At 38.1% G+C, this 5,176-nt stretch overlaps 1 non-coding gene across 1 annotated transcript; it reads left to right on the top strand.

The window, feature by feature from the left end:
• Positions 1-4,601: 4,601 nt before the first annotated feature.
• On the top strand, positions 4,602-4,674 carry TRNAF-GAA (transfer RNA phenylalanine (anticodon GAA)). The gene has a single exon. It is a non-coding gene; the product is annotated as a tRNA-Phe (tRNA).
• The last annotated feature ends 502 nt before the right edge of the window (positions 4,675-5,176 follow it).

Below are 5,176 nucleotides of genomic sequence, written 5' to 3'. Positions count from 1 at the left end.
CCCTGGTTCAATCCCGGGTTTCGGCACAGTTGAGAGGTTCCTTGCTTCTAACAAAATAGGTCTTGGAATCAGCTGTAGTACTTTTTTCTCTATCAACATTTGTATCAACTGATCTACAAAATGATCAATTCAACATAGACTTTGCTTTCTGTCCTCCTTTTAAACTTTCTTCCACCTATCTTACCTTCAGGTTTGACTATGAATGTTTTCCATTTCGTCCTTTTTTGTAAAGTAAACTCTTGTCTGCATCACATTCCACTTCCCCTTGAACACAGATGTCAGTAGTCAGATGACATTGCTTACCTACTCATGCCAAATATATCTGGGTAATATAGTGCTAGTCCATTCAGAGTTAAAAAAACAACTACCTAACCTGGATCCCAAAAATGCTATTTACCCATTGCACCAGTTAACTGGGGAATGATACAGGACTCCTTAAAACATATCTCTACCATATGAGGTTAAAAATCCAGGTCCTGCATCTATTTTGTTAAATGGTTCAAATTAAAGTATGAAGACCCCAGCTATCAGAAGGTCGAAATAGCTCAGTTGGGAGAGCATTAGACTGAAGATCTAAAGGTCCCTGGTTCAATCCTGGGTTTCGGCCCAGTTGAGAGGTTCCTTGCTTCTAACAAAATAGGTCTTGGAATCAGCTGTAGTATTTTTTTCTCTATCAACATTTTTATCAACTGATCTACAAAATGATCAATTCAACATAGACTTTGCTTTCTGTCCTCCTTTTAAACTTTCTTCCACCTATCTTGCCTTCAGGTTTGACAATGAATATTTCCCATTTCATGCTTTTTTGTAAAGTAAACTCTTGTCTGCATTACCTTCCACTTCCCCTTGAACACAGATGTCAGTAGTCAGATGACATTGCTTACCTACTCATGCCAAATATATCTGGGTAATATAGTGCTAGTCCATTCAGAGTTAAAAAAACAACTACCTAACCTGGATCCCAAAAATGCTATTTGCCCATTGCACCAGTTAATTGCGGAATGATACATGACTCCTTAAAACATATCTCTACCATAGGAGGTTAAAAATCCAGGTCCTGCATCTATTTTGTTAAATGGTTTAAATTAAAGTATGAAGACTACAGCTAGCAGGAGGCAGAAATAGCTCAGTTGGGAGAGCGTTAGACTGAAGATCTAAAGGTCCCTGGTTTAATCCCGGGTTTCGGCACTGTTGAGAGGTTCCTTGCTTCTCACAAAATAAGTCTTGGAATCAGCTGTAGTACTTTTTTCTCTATCAACATTTTTATCAACTGATCCACAAAATGATCAATTCAACATAGACTTTGCTTCATGTCCTCCTTTTAAACTTTCTTCCACCTATCTTTCCTTCAGGTTTGACTATGAATGTTTCCCATTTCGTCCTTTTTTGTAAAGTAAACTCTTGTCTGCATCACATTCCACTTCCCCGTGAACACAGATGTCAGTAGTCAGATGACATTGCTTACCTACTCATGCCAAATATATCTGGGTAATATAATGCTAGTCCATTCAGATTTAAAAAAACAACTACCTAACCTGGATCCCAAAAATGCTATTTACCCATTGCACCAGTTAACTGGGGAATGATACAGGACTCCTTAAAACATATCTCTACCATATGAGGTTAAAAATCCCGGTCCTGCATCTATTTTGTTAAATGGTTCAAATTAAAGTATGAAGACCCCAGCTATCAGAATGCCAAAATAGCTCAGTTGGGAGAGCGTTAGACTGAAGTTCTAAAGGTCCCTGGTTCAATCCCGGGTTTCGGTCACAGTTGAGAGGTTCCTTGCTTCTAACAAAATAGGTCTTGGAATCAGCTGTAGTACTTTTTCTCTATTCATCAAATTTTTTCCAACTGATCTACAACACAATCAATTTAACATAGACTTTGCTTTATGTCCTCCTTTTAAACTTGCTTCCACCTCTCTTACCTTCAGGTTTGACAATGAATATTTCCCATTTCATGCTTTTTTGTAAAGTAAACTCTTGTCTGCATTACCTTCCACCTCCCCTTGAATACAGATGTCAGTAGTCAGATGACATTGCTTACCTACTCATGCCAAATATATCTGGGTAATATAGTGCTAGTCCATTCAGAGTTAAAAAAACAACTACCTAACCTGGATCCCAAAACTGCTATTTGCCCATTGCACCAGTTAATTGCGGAATGATACAGGACTCCTTAAAACATATCTCTACCATATGAGGTTAAAAATCCAGGTCTATTTTGTTAAATAGTTTAAATTAAAGTATGAAGACCACAGCTATAAGCAGGCCGCAATAGCTCAGTTGGGAGAGCGTTAGACTGAAGATCTAAAGGTCCCTGGTTCAATCCCGGGTTTCGGCACAGTTGAGAGGTTCCTTGCTTCTAACAAAATAGGTCTTGGAATAAGCTGTAGTACTTTTTTCTCTATCAACCTTTTTATCAACTGATCTACAAAATGATCAATTCAACATAGACTTTGCTTTCTGTCCTCCTTTTAAACTTTCTTCCACCTATCTTGCCTTCAGGTTTGACAATGAATGTTTCCCATTTCGTCCTTTTTTGTAAAGTAAACTCTTGTCTGCATCACATTCCACTTCCCCTTGAACACAGATGTCAGTAGTCAGATGACATTGCTTACCTACTCATGCCAAATATATCTAGGTAATATAGTGCTAGTCCATTTCGAGTTAAAAAAACAACTACCTAACCTGGATCCCAAAAATGCTATTTACCCATTGCACCAGTTAACTGGGGAATGATACAGGACTCCTTAAAACATATCTCTACCATATGAGGTTAAAAATCCAGGTCCTGCATCTATTTTGTTAAATGGTTTAAATTAAAGTATGAAGACCACAGCTATAAGCAGGCCGAAATAGCTCAGTTGGCAGAGCGTTAGACTGAAGATCTAAAGGTCCCTGATTCAATCCCGGGTTTCGGCACAGTTGAGAGGTTCCTTGCTTCTAACAAATTAGGTCTTGGAATCAGCTGTAGTACTTTTTCTCTATTCATCACATTTTTTCCAACTGATCTACAACACAATCAATTAAACATAGACTTTGATTTATGTCCTCCTTCTAAACTTGCTTCCACCTCTCTTACCTTCAGGTTTGACAATGAATATTTCCCATTTCATGCTTTTTTGTAAAGTAAACTCTTGTCTGCATTACCTTCCACTTCCCCTTGAACACAGATGTCAGTAGTCAGATGACATTGCTTACCTACTCATGCCAAATATATCTGGGTAATATAGTGCTAGTCCATTCAGAGGTAAAAAAACAACTACCTAACCTGGATCCCAAAAATGCTATTTACCCATTGCACCAGTTAATTGCGGAATGATACAGGACTCCTTAAAACATATCTCACCATATGAGGTTAAAAATCCAGGTCCTGCATCTATTTTGTTAAATGGTTTAAATTAAAGTATGAAGACCACAGCTATAAGCAGGCCAAAATAGCTAAGCTGGGAGAGCGTTAGACTGAAGATCTAAAGGTCCCTGGTTCAATCCCCGGTTTCGACACAGTTGAGAGGTTCCTTGCTTCTAACAAAAGAGGTCTTGGAATCAGCTGTAGTACTTTTTTCTCTATCAACATTTTTATCAACTGATCTACAAAATGATCAATTCAACATAGACTTTGCTTTCTGTCCTCCTTTTAAACTTTCTTCCACCTATCTTGCCTCCAGGTTTGACTATGAATGTTTTCCATTTCGTCCTTTTTTGTAAAGTAAACTCTTGTCTGCATCACATTCCACTTCCCCTTGAACACAGATGTCAGTAGTCAGATGACATTGCTTACCTACTCATGCCAAATATATCTGGGTAATATAGTGCTAGTCCATTCAGAGTTAAAAAAACAACTACCTAACCTGGATCCCAAAACTGCTATTTACCCATTGCACCAGTTAACTGGGGAATGATACAGGACTCCTTAAAACATATCTCTACCATATGAGGTTAAAAATCCAGGTCCTGCATCTATTTTGTTAAATGGTTCAAATTAAAGTATGAAGACCCCAGCTATGAGAAGGCCGAAATAGCTCAGTTGGCCGAGCGTTAGACTGAAGATCTAAAGGTCCCTGGTTCAATCCCGGGTTTCGGCACAGTTGAGAGGTTCCTTGCTTCTAACAAAATAGGTCTTGGAATCAGCTGTAGTACTTTTTCTCTATTCATCAAATTTTTTCCAACTGATCTACAACACAATCAATTTAACATAGACGTTGCTTTATGTCCTCCTTCTAAACTTGCTTCCACCTCTCTTACCTTCAGGTTTGACAATGAATATTTCCCATTTCATGCTTTTTTGTAAAGTAAACTCTTGTCTGCATTACCTTCCACTTCCCCTTGAACACAGATGTCAGTAGTCAGATGACATTGCTTACCTACTCATGCCAAATATATCTGGGTAATATAGTGCTAGTCCATTCAGAGTTAAAAAAAACAACTACCTAACCTGGATCCAAAAAATGCTATTTACCCATTGCACCAGTTAATTGCGGAATGATACAGGACTCCTTAAAACATATCTCTACCATATGAGGTTAAAAATCCAGGTCCTGCATCTATTTTGTTAAATGGTTTAAAATAAAGTATGAAGACCACAGCTATAAGCAGGCCGAAATAGCTCAGTTGGGAGAGCGTTAGACTGAAGATCTAAAGGTCCCTGGTTCAATCCCGGGTTTCGGCACAGTTGAGAGGTTCCTTGCTTCTAACAAAATAGGTCTTGGAATCAGCTGTAGTACTTTTTCTCTATTCATCAAATTTTTTCCAACTGATCTACAACACAATCAATTTAACATAGACTTTGCTTTATGTCCTCCTTTTAAACTTGCTTCCACCTCTCTTACCTTCAGGTTTGACAATGAATATTTCCCATTTCATGCTTTTTTGTAAAGTAAACTCTTGTCTGCATTACCTTCCACCTCCCCTTGAATACAGATGTCAGTAGTCAGATGACATTGCTTACCTACTCATGCCAAATATATCTGGGTAATATAGTGCTAGTCCATTCAGAGTTAAAAAAACAACTACCTAACCTGGATCCCAAAACTGCTATTTGCCCATTGCACCAGTTAATTGCGGAATGATACAGGACTCCTTAAAACATATCTCTACCATATGAGGTTAAAAATCCAGGTCTATTTTGTTAAATAGTTTAAATTAAAGTATGAAGACCACAGCTATAAGCA

This window comes from Lissotriton vulgaris, chromosome 8, assembly GCF_964263255.1.
Source record: "Lissotriton vulgaris chromosome 8, aLisVul1.2, whole genome shotgun sequence".
Classification (NCBI taxonomy): Eukaryota; Metazoa; Chordata; class Amphibia; order Caudata; family Salamandridae; genus Lissotriton; species Lissotriton vulgaris.
This window is presented reverse-complemented; position numbering and strand designations above follow the sequence as displayed.